This window comes from Lethenteron reissneri, chromosome 3, assembly GCF_015708825.2.
Source record: "Lethenteron reissneri isolate LAM-NWPU_2019-01 chromosome 3, ASM1570882v1, whole genome shotgun sequence".
NCBI lineage: Eukaryota > Metazoa > Chordata > Hyperoartia > Petromyzontiformes > Petromyzontidae > Lethenteron > Lethenteron reissneri.
Window position 1 is genome coordinate 2,948,791 of NC_083781.1, and position 23,225 is coordinate 2,972,015.

General features: G+C 47.3%; 1 long non-coding RNA gene across 1 annotated transcript; it reads left to right on the forward strand.

The window, feature by feature from the left end:
- The first annotated feature begins 445 nt into the window (after window positions 1-445).
- LOC133347480 (uncharacterized) lies at window positions 446-5,447 on the forward strand. The gene is made up of 2 exons (XR_009755723.1): window positions 446-504; window positions 3,584-5,447. It is a non-coding gene; the product is annotated as an uncharacterized LOC133347480 (long non-coding RNA).
- Window positions 5,448-23,225: the final 17,778 nt, after the last annotated feature.

Here is a 23,225-nt window from a genome sequence, read left to right on the forward strand (position 1 = left end):
AACAATTTCAGCTTGACTCTCGTGCGCCGCACAATCTCATAGCACAGCTAATGTGAAAGCGTTGGCTCCTGTTGTGTAAAAGATAAAAGGCCACCCACAGCATTTAAATGACACACGGGCTGTATGGCTATGCGAGATTTACGAATGGATTATTCGTCTCTTGACAAAACGCCGATAGCACATTTGGAAGAAAAAAAATTGAGAATGAATTTTGTTTTAATATGCAAACTTAAATCTCTAATATATTATTAGTTTTCGTGCACTGCATTGTGAGAAGCAGCTCCATGCGTATCTTTCAGTTTTAAGCCGGTGTTTGCCTTGCGATCGCCTCGGTGTCAACCAACCGATGTTGACGGATTTGTTGTGTCTGTGGCAGCTGTTGGAGGAGACTGGGTTGTGATCTCTGCCCTGGGCGGATCTGGAGCCACGGCGGGAAGCTTCTGCCCCAAGCGCGACGAGCTGCTGGAGTTCATCCGCCAGTGCGGCAGCTTCGACCCCGCAGCGGTGAGACGCGGGCCACTGCAGGGCCCACCGGGGCGGCTCGGAGATGGGGATAAGGATTTGTAGATATAGGGCGCTCGCTGAAATAAACTCGGCAACTCAAAGCGCTGTACAGCAACGTCTCATCTCAATCATTCCATTGCCCTGCGGCAGCCTCGCCTCCCCAATGGCAGCTGTTCCTGTTTGGCACGTGGTGCGTGCACTAGCGGCCTGTGAATGGATATGTCTGCCAGTAGGGAGCGATGTTCGATTTTCCTACCTGGTTTTTCTTCGATAAAGTAATTTGCAAGTATTTTATCGGATTTGGCAAATCTGGAACATGATGTAGTTACACAGTGGCCAATTAATTTTTTAAATACAGTGTCATGGGATTATTATCCTACATTGTGAAACAGACCACTTTGTTTATGGTGAATAAACTGGCTAAATTAACCAGGGTGTATGCTGGGCTTGAACCAAGAACTACCACTCGGCCATGTTTCTATAAATTCGTGCAGTCACATTAACGCTGTTCACGTCGTACGCAATGGACACTTCATTATTAGCATCACATCTGCCCCTGTTTGGTCCCTAGACCATTTTGAGAAGTCTTGTAAGGGCGGCGTATTACAGTTTGATTTTATATCGTCACGGCAAATATCCCATGGAAAACCACCCGTTCCGTGGGGGGCCTTCGCGCTGACACGGATCGGATGCGCCAGTGGACAAGGGCTGCTAGCAACTCGGCCGCCTCCAAACGAAAGAGAGAGGGTTCCAGGTGTCTGTTGTTTGCTGTCTGCTCTGCAGCTGCTGGCTGTGGACTGTGTTGTGGGGCAGCACTCATGCGTTCCTGCTGCAACCTTTTCACAACCCCGTGACCAACCTTTATGAAACTGGCGCAGAAAGCCAAGCCCGGTGGTGGCAGCGGCAGTGCCCATCGGTGCGCTGTATTGTACGAGACGGCGCTGTGTGCTCGCGAATCGAGGTTTTGCAGCCCCTCCTAAGTGCCCCCCTCCTCACCCCTCTGGTCACCTCGTGATCTGCCTGACCGCCACGGGTCGCTCAAAATTGTTGGGAGTTGGCGACAGACACTTGGGGTTCTTTAATTTTCACATCAAAGGGTCAGTGAGCATCACCAATATGCCATTGGGAATGGAACTTAATAATTCAATGCTCAAAGCAAGTGATTGGGGAGCCAAACTGAAGATTGTGTGTGTAACACCCCTCTGGCAGTCCACTGCCTGATGAAGGTCTTGCCACGTTGCTTTGGTCATGGGGGTTGTTGCACCAAACTTCACCACGCTTGGTGAAGGGGGTGGGGATTAGGCTCAGGACTGGTTCAGATATCAGTCACCACTGAGGTTAGACATGGCTAGGAATCCAACTCGGATCGCTGCGTTAGTATCGCAATGCACCAAACATTGCAGCAGTGCTTCAGAAATCATTCCGAAGTTGCTTGATATTGCACACAGTTTGAATAAACCATCATTACTTCAGGAAATATATTTTGATTTTAAATTAAACTTTAAAGCGCGATACATCGGTTAAATCGATTAATATTTATTATTAAGCTGACAATTCATGTATTGCATTACACGTGTAAGAATCAACATTTTAAAAACTGTATCCCTTTTTATTTTAATCGTTGCACATTGCCACTGCAGACAGTCGACATTCTCAGTGTAAGTTCAAAAGAACTGACAAACACCTTGTGAAAAACCCAACGCAGAAGATCCCTGGGTTTGATATTCCACGAAGCTCATGGTCCACCCAAAACTGCATCCGCACAAACCATGGCAGATGCGGATACCTGATGCACAAATGGAAAATGTAAAACTCTCCAGTGTTTGACTGTGGTCATCCAGAACAGATCGTACAACGTGAAACGACGCAATAGAAAATGAAAGTCAAGCCACAGTGCGATTGTGACCATGCAACCCAAGCGATGCACGACATCGTAAACCACTGTCGTCTGTGCTCCTTCAACGGGGTAGGAATAGTAAACCGACACGAGGTTTCTCCTGAAGCCCTCTCGTCGTGACCAGCAGACCTCGGACATTGCCATGTGGCTCCTGAACATGTGGCCCTCATGCGCAAGAATAGAATTCCTTGTAAAAGGTTTCAGTTTGGTGTTTTAATATCTTAACACCTGTTTTGTTGCCAGAAAAAAAGGGGAAGAGCAATGCTCATAAAACCAGACTGTTTACTGTGCAAGGAGATTGTGAGTTTTTTTATTTTTTTCTAATACTTTTCATAACTGATTAAAGAATAGAGATTGGTCTTTAATTCTTATGATCTTCTTTGGAGCCATTTTTATATTCTGGGCAAAACGAGTAAATTTCAACTCGTGTGGAAATGTACCTTCAGTGAGTTGAGAGGTTGACAATGTGTGTGGGGAGTGCATAGATGAGATCTGACACAGCCACAAGTGCAAACGCAGGTAGCTCGTCTTCTCCCATGGATGAAAATGTCTTCATTGATGCGAGCATATTCAGTACATCCAGTTCAAATATGGGACTGAACTAGAAGTCGGGTGAAACCCAGTGCCGTACCCGATACACCGGACATTGACCTTCGCCGCCTGATGAGTATCTCATGGCCGATGGTGTCGAAGGCGGCTGAGAGTTCGAGGTCAACCAACGCTGTGGCGCACCGGTCTACCATGATCTTGTAGAGGTCATCTGTTGTCTTTAATAGAGCCATGTAAGTGCTGTGGAACTTACGGTAAGCCGACTGCAACGGCATGAATCTGCCCATCGCAGTGACATGGGGAAGTAATTGCTTCCGACAAAGGCGTTCTATGACCTTTTACATCGTACTCAGGTTTGAGAACGGGACAGTTTGCATTCATGATCCTGAATCATGACAATTCCTTGACTCTCCGGCAGTGGTGAATCGTTCCAACCATCAGTAGGAATCGTGTACATGTGTGTACGTGTATAAACAGCTGTACCCATTGGCTTCTGTTATGGTCACGTACGTTTCTTTTTTATTTCGTGGAATATCACTTACTGTACTTCACGAGGTGAGTGTTTGTGTAGATAGGAATCATGTTATGTAGAGAATATGAATCTAATTCAGTACCTCGATATGTCTCCCACAGACGAGCGGGGAGACAGCAGCCAGGCGGTGAGCCGGCACTACCAACAATCGCCCAAGCTCTGCGGTTCTCTTTACATTCCCATATTTGCAGCCACTTACTGAGTGTTTACATGTGGGGGGAAACCAGTACACTCGCAGAAAACGTACGAATGTGCGCATGGGGGCAACGTTCTATCCCGTGCAGATGGAAAGGATTCCACAATTGTGTTCCACTGCCTCCTGGCAAGCCAGGGTATGACTCATCCTCGATCTCCACCGGAACCAGAATCAGAATCAGAAAGGGTTTTATTCGCCATGAAAGTTCGCACAGACAAGGAATTTACTTTGGCTGGAAGGTGCATACATTCAACATTTAGGAATCTTAAATCTTAAATAAGTGGTTTACAAGTCTAACTATACTAAAGGTACAAGTCTAACTAATACTAAGGAGCTAAAGTATGTAAAAATTGAATAAAATAAAATCTAAAATATACAATAGCTATAATATACAATATAAAATTACAAAAATGCAAATAGGGTAACAGTGCAAATATGGCAGGGTGTCATTGTGCAGATATTGTGTTAAAGTCAGTTTGAGCGTTAAAGTCAGTTTGAGCCCTTGGCCTTGTTGAAGAGGCCAGCAGCGGATGGGAAGAAACTGTTTTTGTGGCGTGAGGTTTTGGTCCTGATGGACTGCAGCCTTCTGCCGGAGGGGAGTAGCTGGAACAGAGAGTGTCCATGGTGGGAAGAGTTGGCCACAATCTTCCTCGCTCGCCTCAGGGTCCTCGAGGTGTACAGGTCCTCGAGGGTAGGAAGATTGCAGCCAATCACCTTCTCAGCAGTACGGATGATACGCTGCAGTCTGCTCTTGTCCTTGGCAGTGGTAGCAGCGTACCAGATAGTGATGTAGGAGGTGAGGATGGACTCAATAATGGTTGTGTAGAAGTGCACCATCATTGTCTTTGGCAGGTCGAATTTCTTCAGCTGTCGTAGGAAGTACATCCTCTGTTGTGCTCTCTTTATGAGGGAGCTGATGTTCAGTTCCCACTTGAGGTCCTGGGAGAGGATAGTGCCCAGGAAGCGGAAGGACTCCACAGTGTTGACTGGGGAGTCGCACAGGGTGATGGGGGTGAGTGGGGCTGTATTCTTCCTGAAGTACACAACCATCTCCACTGTCTGAAGAGCATTAAGCTCTAAGTTGTTCTGGCTACACCAGGTCACCAGGTTGTCAGCTTCCCACCTATAGTCGACTCATCCCCACCAGAGATGAGCCCAATGATGGTGGTGTCGTTCGCAAACTTCAAGAGTTTGAGGGAGGGATGACTGGAGGTGCAGCTATTGGTGTACAGGGAGAAGAGCAGAGGGGAAAGGACGCAGCCCTGAGGAGATCCGATGCTGATGGACCGGGAGTCAGAGACTTGTGTTCCCAGCCTAACGCACTGCTTCCTGTCAGACAGGAAGTCTGTGATCCACCTGCAGGTGGAGTTCCACACGGCGATTCACAGTCCTGCGTGATAAACTGACTTTTTCAAATTTGCTTTTGATCTCCGGACACAAGATGTCTGCTGTCTGTACCATGTATTCTTTTACAAACTTGCCTTCGGAGAAAGTGGTAATGAGTGGTAATGTTGGTGAGAAGAAGTTTTTAAAGAAAATTTAAATCGAAGTGAAGAAGGAAATTATTGAAAAGTTTGTATAATTAATGATTTTTCAAACTTTAATTATGTTTTCTGTGCTTAAAACTCTTTAAAAAAAACTGTGGGGTCTAGAACAGACTCGTGAAATTCGGAGAGAACTCGGAGTTAAGTTTTGTTTCTTTTGTTGAATTACACAAAGCGTAACAGTTATGTATATAACTTTTGTTATATAAAATTCCTAGTAAGATATTAATTTTGTGATGTAGTCATACCCCTCCCCCTCATTCAAGCCGTAATTTATAGAGCGAAAGCACCGAGTACGTAAATCGCTAACATAAGAACCCGTGAATCTCTTCTCGCATCATTCATACGATGATGCGGTGAAGTAAACGTTCATACGATATTACAGTGAATGCTTACAAAAACAATACTGTACCCAAATATTACTGTTAACTTACTTTCAATAGAAACATGAATTGCTCATACGAATATTCTCTCTTTCTCCTGGTCAAAGTCCGCCATCTATTGGGGAAATGGGGGCATTACAGGAGGAAGGTAAATTTTAATTTAATAATAATATTTGGACAAGTTCGGCGGGCCGGATTAAAAAGCCCAACGGGCCGTATATGCCCCACGGGCCGTTCTTTGCCCATGTCTGGCCTAGGTACACAGCCTAGGTACACAGCCTAGATACACTACTCTGGCTACGCTCTGGGGTCCTTCGGCTACAATTACGCTAGGGGAGGCTACCTGACCCGACCCAGCCAAGGTGCGGGTCTGGACTCTGGCTTCCTCGGAACTCACCGTTACAAGGACGTAGAGCCGGGAGTCCCAGAGTCCCACCACTGGCCCTCACAGCGTCCCGGCCCTTACAAGCGGGACGAGGGGGTCCAGGGTCCTAAGCTGGCTGGCTGGCGGGTCTTGGGTCTTGAGCTGCGACTGGCCCCGATCGGCCAGGGAGCTGCCCTTTTATGCCTCGTTCCCAACGAGGGGTGGGGTTGTGTGCACCCCCAGATATCCCGCAGAGCACACACAGCCCCCCCGTTGGTGGCGCCAAGGGGCTTAACTGTCTGGGGTGCCTGGGATCCTAGCGCCTGGCGCCGAGGGCTTATCTGTCTAGGGTCCCAGAGCCCCCAGCAGCCCCTCCCCTCTTATGGCACTACACAGGTAGAGTGCAAAAGCAAAGTGGATGTACTGATTGTATCTTCATTGCGGGACTCATCCAGCAGTGGATTGACATGGGCTTCAGGTATATCCACGTACAGACGGGCAACAAATACTGGGGCCACCTAGCGGTAAATGTTTGCCGGTGCACATTGGGACCGGCTCACACGTCACTGGCCCCAGGCAGCCACTGGCTTGCAACCTAGCGAAGGGAATCTCCCACCAATGAGAACCACGCACAACCCAGGGTGCAGTCCTATAACTTGGACTCGCAAACACAACAAAACCCGTAGCTGTCAACCCACACGGTTTACCCGTATTCTGTTGGGCGAAAGTGAGTTTTCAGGTCCATACGGGGCACAGCCGTTTGAAAACGAGCAACATTTGTGTTAAGTCTATTTGTGTGTGCTTCTCCCTTGTGATGGGACTTTGTAGGATGAACGTTGAGATTTATAAGGGGCACGGGGTGACCAACAAGGTCTGAATTGGTCTGTGATAAGGGGATGACAGCCATGCAAACCCCACACAATACAAAACGCCAAGCGGCCAGCAACAACAAAAAATAATACATAACTGTCCAATGAGTAATTAGATAATTAAGATCATAGAAACACGTTCCTTAAATTGATCAAGTTTATTGTTGCAAGAGTTTGGGGAAATAGGAATACCGGGTGGGGATTCCAGAGTAGAGCAGTGCAAACTGATGAAGCTGAAAAGAGTGAGGTGACCTGCATGGTGGTGAGCGGGTGGGTGAGTAAATGGGTTAGTGTTTGAGTAAACGAGTGGATGAGTGTGTGATAGGGTGATTGAGTCAGTGACCGGATGCGTGGGTGACTGGGTGAGTGGGTGAGTGGGTGAGTGGATGCGTGGGTGATTGAATGGGTGACTGGATGAGTGGGTGACTGGATGAGTGGGTGAGTGAGTGAGTGGATGCGTGGGTGAGTGGATGCGTGGGTGATTGAATGGGTGACTGGATGAGTGGGTGACTGGATGAGTGGGTGATAGGGTGATTGAGTGAGTGGGTGACTGGATGAGTTAGTGACTGGATGAGTGGGTGATTGAGTGAGTGGGTGACTGAATGAGTGTGTGATTGAATTAGTGACGAGTTGAGTGGGTGATAGGGTGATTGAGATGAGTGCGTAACTGGATGAGTGTGTGATAGGGTGGTTGAGTCAGTGACCGCACGCGTGGGTGACTGGATGAGTGGGTTACTGGATGAGTGGGTGAGTGGGTGAGTTGATGAGTGGGTGAGAGGGTGAGAGGGTGAGTGGATGCGTGGGTGACTGGATGAGTGGGTGACTGGATAAGTGGGTGACTGGATGAGTGGGTGATAGGGTAATTGCGTGGGTGACTGGATGAGTGTGTGAAAGGGTGATTGAGTGAGTGACTAGATGATTTAGCGACTGGATGAGCTAGTGACTGGATGAGTGGGTGATTGAGTGAGTGGGTGAGTGGATGAGTGGGTGAGTGGATGCTTGGGTGATTGAATGGGTGACTAGATGAGTGGGTGACTGGATGAGTGGGTGAGTGGATGAGTGGGTGACTGGATGAGTGGGTGAGTGGGTGAGTGGATGAGTGGGTGAGTGGGTGAGTGGATGAGTGGATGAGTGGGTGGGTGAGTGAGTGGATGCGTGGGTGATTGAATGGGTGACTGGATGAGTGGGTGACTGGATGAGTGGGTGACTGGATGAGTGGGTGATAGGGTAATTGTGTGGGTGACTGGATGAGTGTGTGATAGGGTGATTGAGTGAGTGGGTGACTGGATGAGTGGGTGATAGAGTGATTAAGTGAGTGGGTGACTGGATGAGTGGGTGATAGGGTTATTGAGTGAGTGGGTGACTGGATGAATTGGTGACTGGATGAGTGGGTGATTGAGTGAGTGGGTGACTGAATGAGTGTGTGATTAAATTAGTGACGAGTTGAGTGGGTGATCGGGTGATTGAGATGCGTGGGTGACTGGATGAGTGGGTTACTGGATGAGTGGGTGAGTGGATGAGTGGGTGACTGGATGAGTGGGTGACTGGATGAGTGAGTGATTGAGTGAGTGGGTGACTGAATGAGTGTGTGATTGAGTTGCTTTATTTTATTTTCATTAATTTTGATGTTTTACCTACGTGACTTTACCGAAAAAACCTAAGAATATGATTCCTTGCAGTCACGAAAGCTTCAAATCTAGAATTAATGTGATTGAGTTGTTTAGTTGAGTGCGTTGTTGTGAACTGCAGTGTGGCACGGTGGTTGAACGCGGAGTGGAAGAGACGAAGCGGTCAAAGTGTCTGGTAGACCGAGTCCCTTAACGTGGGTGGAGGGGGGAATCAACGAGGTGAAGTTCACTGCAACATTCACCACGGTGGTGGTAGTAGTCGCAGCGAAAAAAAGAGTGATACTGGTGCACGTGGAAAGACATTAATTATAGGGCTGAATGAAGGGCGATGCGAGGTGGTGACGAGGTGGTGAGGAGGCGAAGAGGAGGGTAGAGGTGGTGAGGAGGTGAGGTGACATAGAGGAGGTGTAGAGGAGGGTGCCCCGCTCTTGGCGTTGATCTTGGTGAACACGTGTCCGCGCCCCGTCTCGTAGCTCTGCCTGGCGCTGATGCAGCCTCCACCGGCCGCAGCGACCAGCGGCCTCGCCGAGTCCGTGCCCAGCTCCGCTCTGAGCAAGCTCTCCATTGCGCGCCGTCTGCTCGCAGCGACAAACACAACGATAAACTTCCCCCCCCCCCCCCCCCCCGTGGCCTCTAACAGACTTATTTCCTATGGAGAGGTGATTTCTTTAAACAAAAGGGAGGAGCAGCAATGGGCTCTCCTTTATCTCCTGCTGTAGCGAATCTGTACAGTAGAACCTCTGGTCACGAACGCTTCTGACCACGACCAAATCGGGTTACGACCAAAAAACTCACAACATTTTTTAATCTGGTCACGAACTCATACTCGGGTGACGATCAAACATTTTCTTTTTGTAAGCACCAAATTGCCTGTTGTTTGTTGACAACAACACAAAGCGTAACAGTTAAATATATATAACTTTTGTTATATAAAATTCCTAGTAAGATATTAATTTCGTGAGTGTAGACATAACCACTCCCCTCCCCCCTCATTTAAGCCGTAATTTAGAGAGCGAAAGCGTTGAGTCCGTAAATCGCTAACATAAGAACCCGTTAATCTCTTCTCGCATAATTCATACGATGATGTGGTGAAGTAAACGTTCATACGATATTACGGTGAATGCTTCCAAAAACAATACTGTACCCAAATATTACTGTTAACTTACTTTCAATAGAAACATGAATTGCTCATACGAATATTCTCTCTCTCAGAATCGATCGACTGATGTAGCAGACGAAACAATCTTGTTGAACGATTCTAAACCTTGACGCGGCAATGTTAGTTTTCTCTGTTGTTCAAGGTTTTCTCAGTATTAATCAATGTTTTTACATTTAGTTTACTATTACACAGTGAATTATATGGCATAATTAACTATTTTTGTGCTTAAGAATCTTTAAAAAAACAAGATTTATATACAGTTTGTAAGAGTCTGGAACGGATTAATCGTATTTACATACAATCCAATGGGGAAATTAGGTTCGAGTCACGACCAAATCGGGTTGCGACCAAAGTTGTGGAACGAATTATGGTCGTGACCAGAGGTTCTACTGTACGTGGAAAACTTTGAAGCAAGAGCACTTGCTTCAAGTACATTAAAACCATCTTTTTGGTTTAGTTGTTGTCTGCCCACATGGTAATGATACACTTAATGAATGAATGTCTAAATAATCTCAATTAAAAAAAACGGCCATACAGTTGACCATGGAAATGGAGGTGAATAACACACTCCCTTTGCTGGATATTTTGCTCGGACGAGGCCTAAATGGTTAAATAACACACTGCGTTTACCGAAAGGGAACCCCGCACAGAAATCATCTCTCATCAAGACGCTCATACATCAGGCTGAAACAATGTCAGATGGTGAAAGTCTGAGGAGAGAGATTAAACATGTCAAAGAAGCGCTACGATTGAATGGCTACAATAATGCTAAAATTAACAGAGCAGTGAATAGCAAACCTAGATCGAACAGCAATACTGCTGAAAGCGATCAGATTATTAAAACTATTAAAATACCACATATCGCGGGAGTAACTGACAAATTAGTTCTAGTTTTGGGAAAAGCAAAAAATCTAAGAAGATTTGGAATGGTACACGATTTTTTTTTGTATCTGGTAGTAAAGATAAATTGCCTAAGTTATCAACAGATGGTGTGTATCGGATTAATTGCTTATGTGGCAGATGTTATATTGGACAGAAGGGACATAACATTAGCGTAAGACTAAAAGAACACCAAATAAATATTAAACACTCTCAAACATAACTGTTGGAAGTTGCAGAACATGCTTTTCAACAACGACACTCAAATTATTTTGATAACAATTAAGTTTCGTGTAAAACTAATTATTACTGGCCAAGACAAATTCGCGAATCCATTGAAACTGACAGAAATACAAATAATTTTATCAGCTCTGACAGCTACAGGCTTAGTGCGGCTGGAAGCGTGTTATTAAGTAATTGTGATTGTAAGATGAGGAGATGAAGGCAGAAGAAGACGTGGGGCGATGTGGTGATGCGGTCGAACGTGGTGGCCCGTGGAGCGGAGGGAGAGATGGCGCGGGACGGGGCGGTGTGGAGAAGGTGGCAAGGACGGCGGACCCCACGTGAGTGGGACAAACGCGTGGAAGAAGAAGACATCTTACATTTATCATTACTTATAGAGGAAACATACTAATTAAATGATTACTAATCAATTATATAATTTATACTTACGCGATCTAACCCAAAAACCTTGGTTATGAAATTAGGGCAATTTATTAAATATATTGTATACAAGAAAATACAGCAATTGACTAAAAATATTCGGCGAATAGAGGTTACCTCGCAGCAGTGAACGTGACGGAATTTCATCATGGAAATGTCCGCTGCACAAAACCTTGAGTTCATCGCCCCACACGTGGTACCTCAGCCTCAGGATGAAATAAATCATGACGGAGTTCTCAGTGTGCATCGTGCGCGCTCCAAATCCGTAGTTGGGCCGCTGTCTCGGCACCCAGCCAGCCGCCTTCTGTTCTTGGGCCAGTCGGAGTCCAGCGCGCTATCGAAGGGCACGTGGTGAACGCTCAGGACGTGTCTCTTGAGCTTCGACTTCTGTGTCGCTCTGTACGAGCAGTCACTGCACGGGAAGGGCTTTTCCTCTGGAACACAAGACATCCACCATTGAGCACACGCACGCGCTAATCCATCATTTATTCATCACCATGCAGTGGATGCCATAACATCACTATGTACATGGGACGTTTTATCAATCACGGTTGCTGACCTCAGGCCCAAAGGCCCAAAATGCCAAATGGCCAGCAACAAATACCTCCGATTAGCACGGTTGTCTACGTATGGTACGAAAGAAGTTCAACATACGTACAAATAGTAGAAATGCAAGATACCGATTTCCTGAAAAATATCAAAAGAGCACATTTTTGGGGCTTATTTTGAAGCCCCAACATTTTGCACTTCTTCGTATGGTTGATATTGATGCAGAGCAACAACTATAATTTAACACTGAGGTGGTTGAGCCAGATTATTCTATTACAGCTCATTAATTACGCAATAATTACCTGCAATAGAACGAGTAAATGTGTATGGAAGTTAGGTGTTAGTACAATGAAGAGGAAATTCCCATTATACATTTAACAATGTTCCCTAATCTTCTTGGTTCTTTCGGTAAAGTCACGTAGAAGTGAAGTAATAAAATAATAAAAATAAAACATAATTAAACAATTCTCACGACGTTTCGGCCACAACGCAAGCAGCCCGTCCTCAGGTGAAAACCAGGTCTGTCGAGGCGACAGCGTCTGAATGAAACAGCACACGTGTTTGGAGCATATATATAAGCTGTGTTGGAAGGGGGGAAAAGGGCGCCTTGACAAAAGAATATGCATATCAAGAGGAATTTAGCATATTTATGGGAAATGCAGGTATGTGATTAGTACTACTTATGCCCGTGCATTATGCAGGATTAGCAGCATCAAAGGGAGGGGATATGGGAAATGCAGGTATGTGAATAGTACTATTTAGGTCCGTGCATTATGCAGGGTTAGCAGCATCAAAGGGAGGGGATAGGGGTAGCATTAATAAAGGGAAGGAGTGTTAATAGTATGTAGCTGCAGTAACTAAAACCACCACGTAAACAACTAAAGTAAAAACTACATAGTATCATCAGTATACTAAATATACTCTACACTAAGCTGAGTTACTAACAGTAAGTAATACATTTCAATTCTACGTCGTAAAAAATATATAATATGCTTCCATCTAAACTTTATTCTCTTACATCACACGAGTCTACACCGTACTATATACTGCCATAGATAAACCCAACATTAATTTATATACTGTATTGCTGTAAACCAACCTATACCTTATACATTTTAATATAACACTATGTATTATTCTACCCACCCTAATGTGTATCACACTGCTATATGTTTACTATACAATTACGATACTATATATTACTTTGTACATTGTATTAAGCATATAAATGTTATACTATTTGTTATTATACACTGTACCATTGACCGTCGTGTCAATGGGTGAGTCGTGGGGGGAAAACTTGCAGCGGAGCAAAGAATCCATTCCCTGCGGAGAATACAATGCCAGTGAGTGGACCGCGGTCTGAAAGTCACCGTAAACGTGAACACAATCAGTTAAGATCCGAAATGGTTTATTATGTCCTTCCAATGATTGCTAAGCCAGAATCCATCTTCTCGGTTGAAATTGTCTCTGTGTTTGTATATGTGGATCGCCTCATGAACGAATCTCTCATGATAGCCGGATGGCTTGCAGAGAACCTCTGTCTTGGAGAAGTCAATGTCATGTGAGCCCACTGAGTTGTAACAGTGATCTGCCACGGCTGAGGTGTTTGTCCGACCGTGTTTCAGGTCTGCTTTATGTTCACGGATGCGGTCCGAGACATGCCGTTTGGTTTCCCCAATGTAACTGCTACCACAGAGGCAACTTAGTTTGTAGACGCCAGGGTACTGTATGTCTGGAACCACATCTTTTACAGACGGGACCAGATCACGGATTTTATGTACTGTGTTGAATTGGACCTGGATCTTGTGTTTAATCAGGATTTTGGAGATCTTTTTTGTGACCCCAGCAGTGAACTCAAACACGTACGCCAAGCTCTTAAGGCTAATGGTTACTCCGACTACACAATCCGCAAAGCCATCACTCCAACAATCAAGAAGGATCCTGTTGAGGAGCCTTTCAAGACTTTAGTTTTTATGTAGTTTATACTTTAGTTTTCTACGTGGTTGTTTAGTAACTGCAGCTACATACTATTAACATTCCTTTCCTTTGTTAATGCTACTCCCTGCACCCTCCCTTGGTGCTGCTGATCCTGCATAATGCATGGGCATAATATGACTTTGAAACCCCCCCGCCCACCTCCTACGCATTTCCCATGAATATGCTAAATTCCTCTTGATATGCACATTCTTTTTGTTAAGGCGCTCTTGCACCTCCAACCCAGCTTATATATAAGCTCCGAGCTTGGCAGTGTCTCATTCTTCACCTGAAGACGGCTGCTTGCATTGTAGCCGAAGTGTCGTGAGAATTATTTTATTTTATTATGTTTTATTTTTATTATTTTATTACTTCCCTTCTACGTGACTTTACCGAAAGAACCAAGAAGATGAATCCCTGCAGTCACGAAAGCTTTAAATCGAAATCCAAAAGAACTTTCTGCTTTCGCAGAAAGGAAAGTGCAACTAGCATGGGGTTTAGGCCTGTCAGTCGTATTCGGCCACCGGGTCCATCCATCACATCGCGCGGTAAGTCCACACGAGAAACCCCTTCATGCTGCAATTTCTGAACAGATGCATCCCAATTCTTGTCTCGCAAGATCGTCACGCGCAATGTTGTCAGATCCTCGAACTCAGGGGGCGCCAATGTGATGAAATGTAGCCCAACCCCATACCGATAACGCATGGACAGCAGTTTTGGGCGCGTGGCGGCTCGCTCAAAGGGGCTGAACGGGACAGTAGATCCCACCATCGAGAGGACTTTGCAAATCTTTGCGTTCAGGAGCTTCACTTCTCGAGACAAGGGGTTGTCTCGAGCCCAAACAAGTGTCTCGCGGAATGATGCCAAGTTTGCAAGCTCTCCGAGGCTTTCGAGTGCCTTTGATTTTTTCGTGGCAATGCGAGCCGCTTTGCGAACACATGCGTGCCGTTGCTTCTGGTTGAACGCGGTAGCAATCCAAAGGGCGTCCTCAAAGCGTCCGTCGTAGTATCGGGCAAGGTGTCGATGGAGCCTCACGGGCATTGGTCCTTTGGGCACGCCTTTGCCCAGCAAAAAGAGCGTGGGAAATCAATAGCTCGTCATTTTTGTCCCACTCCACAAGCGGTGTTCCACTCCGCGACACGGCGACGACAGACCGGTTGCTTTCACGTGCATGTTTCGTAGAGGGGGCATCGTCAGGCTGCACAATTTCCACCAAGCGTCAAGGGCCAGATTTTGACCCAGCGGTACTCGGATTTGAGTCTGTAAAACCACAGAGTGCACCAGTACCGCGGTTGCATTGTCATAAAGTCGGGTGGGTGTCGCTTCATCTTGCAGATGCAACTCGTTGCTCATATCCGCCACAGCTTTATTGTTGTACGCAATGGCCTCGTCTTCAATTAGCGGCCCAAGTTCCATTAGCTTCGTCCGTGTTGATATAGAGTCGTCCACCACGACGCCCACAAAAGATGGATGCTGGAGCTGTTTCCCAACTCGAAGCCATGCGTACGCACCGTCGACATCGATATTGTACAAAGCACGAAATTTGCCACAAATTTTGCGCCACTGGTCACAAGGGCCCAGAAATGTAACATGGGGACGGCGCTCGTGGTCAACAAGAGGCAAGGTTTTTGCTACTTTTACCGGGCCGTCACTTGGAAAGCAAATGCTATGCCCAGTCGAGTGGTTTGGTCGCACCAAAAGGTTGATTTTAAAGTTTCGCACAGGCACAACTGCACTAAGGGTAGTCGCATTGAGCTTGGGTAGCGTGGATTTACGCCCGTAGTCATGCCCAGAAGCAATGCTGTACTCGTGAGATAATGGGTCGGCAGCACATGTCGTACATAGGGTAATCGAACGGATGTTTAGAACCAAATCGGGGTTCAGGTGGTAACAACGTTGGCCCCAGCGCAGAACAGATATATGTGCAGCAACGACATCAGCTGGTATGCTTTCCAGTTGCTCTATCTGCTCCAATGTCAAGTGGAACGAATCATGCAGACTTCCAATATCGACCACAACCGCCGGGTCTTCACCCCCAAATATGATTTCATTGCACGATGCACAGGCGTCGATGGCACCACAAGGCGGATCGTTAGTCGCCGCACTCTTTTGGCAACATATGGCTTCATCCTTGGAAACAGGTGCACCAATGGCCCTAGAGATGCGCTCACACGTTGCACCAGACTCGTCGCCACCGAACGTTTCATCGTTGAAGACATGGCCATTCGGGTCCGCCGAGCAAATGTGATAATATGCCAGTGCGAAATTCGGGTGCTTTGTAAAATTCTGTCCATGTGCAAGCAGCTCGATGTCGGCCTGTTCGATCGTCACTTGGCACAAAATAGTGGATGCCAAATCCATCAGGTGCTCATCAACCACGCTGCGTACATCCAGCGCTTGTGACTTGCGAGACTGTCCTCGTTTGGAACTGTTCTGAGTTCTTTCATCCACTTTCTCCTCCCCAGGAAGCCCTGCCCGTACGGCGCGGCATCCAGCTGTGTTGGACTGCCGTTTTTGTTTCTTTGTCTCCACCGAGTCGGCAGCTCGGGCAGCAGCGTGGTCACTTGCATTGGTATGCCGCTGCTTGGTGTTTGTCTCCTCCGAATCAGCAGCACGTGCGGCGCGGCGTTCCGCTGTGTTGGACTGCCGTTTTTGTTCCTTTGTCTCCACCAAGTCGGCAGCTCGGGCAGCAGCGTGGTCACTTGCATTGGTATGCCGCTGCTTGGTGTTTGTCTCCTCCGAATCAGCAGCACGGGCGGCGCGGCGTCCCGCTGTGTTGGCCTGCCGTTTTTGTTTTTTCTCCTTCTCCGATCCGGCAGCTCGGGCAGCGCGACGCCTTGCTGTGTTGACCTGCCGTTTTTTATCTTTTGTTTCATGTGAGTCGACAACCCGGGCGGTGCGGCGCCCTGCTGAGTCTGTCTGACGTTTTTGCTGTTTTATTTCCTTGGATTCGGCAGCCCGGGCGGCGCGGCGCCCTGCTGTGTTTGTTTGTCGTTTCAGCTCATTTGTCTCATTCGAGTCGACTACTCGGAGGCTGTCGTTGTTGGCTGCGTTGGACTGCCGCTGATTGCTGTGTGTCACCTCGGAAAGCCATGCACGCGTAGCGCGTTGTTCCGTCATGTGGACATCGCGCGATTCACTTACTGGTGCATCATCAAGACTTGTCCGCAATGTTTCCTCTTTTTTTGCATCGGTTTGTGCATTGTTTTGTGATGTGCGATCGCGGCGGAGGCGTTCGGTAGTGGTCATTGCAGCCAAGTAATCCATGTAATTGAACACAGACACTGTAGGAGCTCGCTGCAATAATGTGGTACCCTGACACTGAAGGGGACGGACGAACACATTAATCTACTGCAGGCTGGTATCCACTCAGTTTACTTCATTTCTACCAGGTGGTGGTGGTGGTGGAGGAGCTCTGAGCACCGTACTGATTGGCCCGTGGGGTGCTCCCCTTCCGGGAGGAGCGATGCGCGCCAGAGGCTCCGAGTCCCCGTCCTCTACCCCGCCCCTTAGCAACGCACCCTGCTTAAGTGGTGAGGGCGGCGTGTGGTGATCGTGGTGATCGTGGGTGGCCGAGGAGTCGTGTGGACGCCGCTGTGTCGACTGTCCCCCATCTTCAACTACTTGGGGGCGAAGTGGTCGTTTGCAGACTTCACGGCGACCGACTTTAGCGAGGAGGCGCTTTTATCTCAGCGACGCCATAAAATCGACGACGCCGTGACGACAAAACGCGGCGATTTTCGCGGGAGCCGAGGACTTGGTGACGCGCAGTTGACAGCCCCCCCCCCAACACCCCCCAAGACCACCCTCAACACCACCCCTCCCACCAGCCCTCACCACCCCCCCACCACCCAACCCCACCACCACCACCACCACCACCCCCCACCACCACCTTCTGCACTAGGCCTCGCGAAGCCTCTGCAGTAGGCCTCGCGAAGCCGCGCTTTTCGTGCACAAATAAGGCGATTAAATGTATCTCGTCTCTGTGTTAATAAGCCTGCCGCACTAGGCCTCGCGAAGCCTGCCGCACTAGGCCTCGCGCCGTGCTTTTTGTGCACAAATAAGGCGATTAAATGTATCTCGTCTCTGTGTTAATAAATGTATCTTGTCTCTGTGTTAAAAAAACGTGCTGCGTTTCAGTAAAGTAATTTTGAAGCAAAGTTTAAAGTTTCGCCGTGAGGCGGCGGAAGCGACGGCCATCTTGTTTAGTTCACAGATCGCAGGGGGAGCGGGCGGCCATCTTGTCGGACAGACGGACGGACGGACACATTCATCTATTGCAGGCTGGTATACACTCAGTGTTACTTCGTTCCAGTATAAATGGGTACTATACAGTACGTAGCGCACCCTAACACAGGAAGGGGTAACGGCCCCTTCTCCCGGTCTATCCGAGGCAGTGTCCCTCGGCTAACTTTTCCCCATTAGCTCCTACACTCCTCTAACCCAGACCATCCTAGTAGAGGCTAACTGACCTGGCCCAGCTTCGGCTCAGGTCCGACCCTCCGCCACACGAGCCTGGCCCTCACAAGCACACAGACCTCGCTGCTCTGAGGTCACCCCTGGCTTGCCCTGCTCGACTCTTATAAGAGCAGCGAGTCAGGGTAGTCCCAGAGCTAGCTAGCTGGTCTTCAGTCTTCACTGGTTCTTCTGCTCCAACGACTGCCGTGGATGTAAGCACCTCTCGGCGTACGGGCATAACCACGCCCAGTGTGTTTGTTTGCCCTCCGTAACACCTCTAGAATAGCAATAACTTCGTTGCACGCAGGTGCGCCCTTTGCAGAAAGTGCCATTGTCTGCAACTCTGCCTCCTCACCACCAGGACTCGACAAGCTGCTGCTGTTGCCATCCATGGCAAAGGCAATTCTCCCAGCACCGTGACTCGCAGCCGAGTCGCTCTCACACATCTTCAACGCCGCATTGGCAAAATTGTCGTCATTCACTATGCCACGTGCGCCCCTTGACACGGAGTTCTTTCTGTGGGTCTCCATATGCCTTCTGAGTTTGTCGGACTGATCAAAGCTTTGATCGCAGATGTTGCAGCTTTGACCACCAGTCTTGTGCATTCTCATGTGGGACTCTAGGCACCAAGCCAGTTGGAATGTTTTCCTGCAGACGTCGCAAGAGATTCGTTTTCTCACTCTAGTGACTATCGGAGTGAGGTAGGGTTGAGACGGTTGCTGGTGAAGTGCCATCGATGGTAAAGGAAATTCTTCCAGCACCATGACTCACAGCCGAGTTGCTGGCTGATCAAATCTTCGTCCGCATATGCCGCACCATTGGTCATGGGTCTCCTTGTGCGTTTTCACGTGGGATTCTAGGCACCATGCCAGTTGGAATTTTTTCCCACAAACGTCACAAGAGATTAGTTTGTTCCCTCTAGTAACTCTATCGGATTGAGGTGGGGTTAAGATGGGTGCTGGTGAAGCGCCATCGATGGTAAAGGAAATTCTTCCAGCACCATGACTCACAGCCGAGTTGCTCTCGGACATCTGAAACAAAAGACAAAGGTCAAGCGCATTACACCTGCGTCATATGTGGACTCACAAATGCATACATATGTAACGGCGTAAGTAGCGCAGGAGACGTTTGACGGAGGCAACACATTTATTAATAAATGGGTACTATACAGTACGTAGCGCACCCTAACACAGGAAGGGGTAACGGCCCCTTCACCCGGTCTATCCGAGGCAGTGTCCCTCGGCTAACGTTTCCCCGTTAGCTCCTACACTCTAACCCAGACCATCCTAGTAGAGGCTAACTGACCTGGCCCAGCTTCGGCTCAGGTCCGACCCTCCGCCACACGAGCCTGGCCCTCACAAGCACACAGACCTCGCTGCTCTGAGGTCGCCCCTGGCTGTGCGGGCCGGTGGTGAGACTCTGGGACTCCCGGCTCTACGTCCTTGTAAGGGCGGGTCAGGTAGCCTCCCCTAGGGTAATTGTAGACGGAGGACCCGAGAGCGTAGCCAGTCAGGCATGCTCGGAGTAGGCTGTGTCCCTAGGCTGTAACAGAGTATCAGGACTGTTGGATTGTTGTTTCGTAATAAAGAAGTTACCTCTACAAATGTCTCCGGAGCCCATTACATATGTGCTCAAGTTCACTGGCTAAGTGGCGCTGGTCGGAGATGCAGCGGACTATTTTTTTCTGCCTGAGGACGACAAGCTTTGTGTTGCGATTGAAATGGCGTGAAATATTATTTATTTATTTTACCTACGTGGCTTTACCGATAGAATCAAAGAGTATGGATTTCTGCAGTCACGAAAGCTTAACATCAACAACCAAATAAGATTTTGTATATGAACAGCAATGACTTAACTATCTCCATTTTCCCAATGCTACCCACCAGAGATCCTTTCTGTATATACACAACAGCAAGCTAATTATGGCACCATAATTTCAGTCCCTATTCGTAACACACTTGACTCCCAATCCTCATATAAGATTGCAATATAATTTCTGCATGAGGGCCCATCAAAAATTGTTGAGAATGGACACTTTTTTTCCTAAAAACTATTAAAATTGTCTCAATTCAAAGTCCAGTATAGTACTATTTGTGGCACTCATAAGTGAACTTCATTATTGCTCATGCTAATTATTACAATGTTAACTATTTACCCAGGAAGGCCTCATTGAGTCTAAATACTGATTTTTATCAGAAGTTTCCCATTGCATTGAGATATTTGGCAATTACATTAATGAGCGTTTGGCTCTGTGTGAGTAGAACCCAGAGAGACCCCCCCCCCCCCCCACCTTGCACATGGGGAAATAGCACAACTCTGCACAGATTCTACCCACACTCGATAAATAATTCAAACCGAGTTGTTTTCTTTTTACCGTTGTACTGTATAGAATTATTAAGTATAAATGCATCTTTATATTCAACTATTCTGAAAGATGTGTCATTTATTTGCAAATGAGAATGTAATGTCGCAGATGCGACCACAGGCCAACTTGAATCTGCATGTAGTTTCTGGGTTTCTTCACTTCACCAACCCGCATTGACCAGCGTGGTGAAGTATGAATAAACAACTCCCACGACTGACATGGTGTGGGGGAGGCCTCTATCAAACGCTGCATCGACAAGGGGCTGATATGTCACGACATTGTATGGTAAGACCGTTCTCTTGCCAACACGAGAAGTCTACGTAGAAAGACGATGCGGCACACGTGTACACGATGTTTGTGTGCGTACGTTCAGTGTGTGTATCACGTGCACAATTATATCAGGTCGCGATTATGCTCAAAACGAACCGAACATATAAAATCACGAGCAACTCTCGACGTCTCCAGAGCCTGAACATTTCAAGTAGACACTGACCCTTGCCACGATTTGTATTTTACCAGGTAAGGGCCACGGAGCCATGTAGCTCTATTTCAGAAGCGACCTGGACACAAGTGAAAACTAAACGAAGTGGCTTATGTGGACATTTATAGCAACCAAGTACTCTAAACTCACGTTTCTAAATGTGTCGAGGGGAAAGCCGAAGGACCAGGAGAAGAATCTATGCGACCACGGGGGAAATAAAAATATACAAATAGAGAGCAGGCGTCAGGGTCGGGATGGAACCTCCACGCTGCTGTAGGCCTGGCGAGGTAGTTAACATCTCGCCACCGCGGCGCCCCTGATTAAAAGCTTAGCCGTGTCTAGCAAGGTTATTGACGCACATCACTCTACTCACGGCACGACAAGTGATGAATTAAACAAAGCAGTAAAGTAGAGAGGCGCTACTAACATTTTACAATGTTCTTAATTTAAAGCTTTCGTGACTGCAGGGATTCATATTCTTTGTTCTTTCGGTAAAGTCACGTAGAAGGGAAATAATAAAATAATATTCATATAAAACAATAAAAATTCTCACGACGTGTCGACTGCAACACAAGCAATCATCATCAGGTGTGAAATCCACGGAAAGAAAATTTGAAAAAAGTGGTGGTTATTCATAACATCAGCACCAAGGACAGCGATTTGCCAGTTTGCCAGATGGACGAGTCCATTTATGTTCGGTAAAGAGGAGGGGGGAGCAGAAAATGGAATGCGGTCTGAAAGTCACCGTAAGCGTAAACACAATCAATTAAGACCCGAAATGGTTGATTAAATCCTTCCAATGATTGCTAAGCCAGAATCCATCTTCTCGGTTGAAATTGTCTCTGTGTTTGTATATGTGGATAGCCTCATGAACGAACCTCTCATGGTAGACAGATGGCTTGCAAAGAACCTCCAAGACAGAGGTTCTTTGCAAGCCACCTGGCTATCATGGCCTCCTTTAGGGTTAGGGTGGTTCTTTCGGTAAAGTAACGTCGATAGAAAATAAAATAAATCAAATAAAAATACAATAAAAATATTACATTTCAAATAAAGCAAAAAAAACAACATTCATATTCTTGGTTCTTTCAGGAAAGTCACGTAGTTAGAAAATGAAAATAAAAGTAATGAAATACAACTTTTAATTTAAAATAATGAATTTAAAATAATAAAAACTTTTATTATTTTCTCTTCATGATTTGTATTTTTTATTGTATTATTTTATTTTCTATCGACGTAAAGAATATGGCGTAGAGATGCTGCCATCTGCTGGCCATCAACGTGGCGTGCAGATGCTGCCAGGTGGGATTTGAGAGGTGAGTGCGGTTGGTAAGGTGTGGTTGGGTTGGTGAGTGAGGTTGGTGAGATGCGTGGTGAGTGTGTCGGTGAGCACGTGGAGGATTCGCCTCCACGGCCGCCTTTGTCTCCCCCAGTGGCGATGTTCACTCCACACCGCACCAGGTACCCATCTGAGGCTGAGTCGACCTCTCACTCTCTCACTGTCTCACTCACGCACTCACTCACAGCGTGAGTTCGCTTTTTCAGAAGATATAAAATAATTAATATTTCATGTCAGTTGGGTCTGAAGTGCGGCTGTTTGTAATTTGGGCGTTCGTAAGTCGAGGACTGTCTGTGAATAAAGATTCCGATTGTGGATGTGGGGCTTTAACCGTGGGGTGAGCTTGGCCCGATCCGCGGGGCGTGGCTTGACCGACAGTGGGCGGGGCATAGCCGCGAGGGGCGTGGTTTATCCAGGAAGTGGGAGGAGTCTCGCGCCTACGTAGGGGCGTGCAATAACCAAAGGGGGCGTGGCGTGTCACCCTGCGCTGACCAATCGCAGAGGAGAACGCGAACCCTGGACTCCAACCCCGAGAAGCGCGCTCCTTTTAAAGTTAACAACAACATTGTTCAATGTAAGTAGCGCCTCTCTACTTTATTGTTGTTTTATTTGTTTAATACATCACTTGTGGTGCCGTGAGTCGAGTGATGTGCGTCAATAACCTTGCTGGACACGGCTAAGCTTTTAATCAGGGGCGCCGCGGTGGCGAGATGTTAACTACCTCGCCAGGCCTACAGCAGCGTGCAGGTTCCATCACGACCCTGACGCCTGCTCTGTATTTGTACATTTTTATTTCCCCCGTGGTCGCATAGATTCTTCTGCTGGTCCTTCGCCTTTCCCCTCCACATTTAGAAACGCGAGTTTAGAAGAGTACTTGGCTGCTATAAATGTC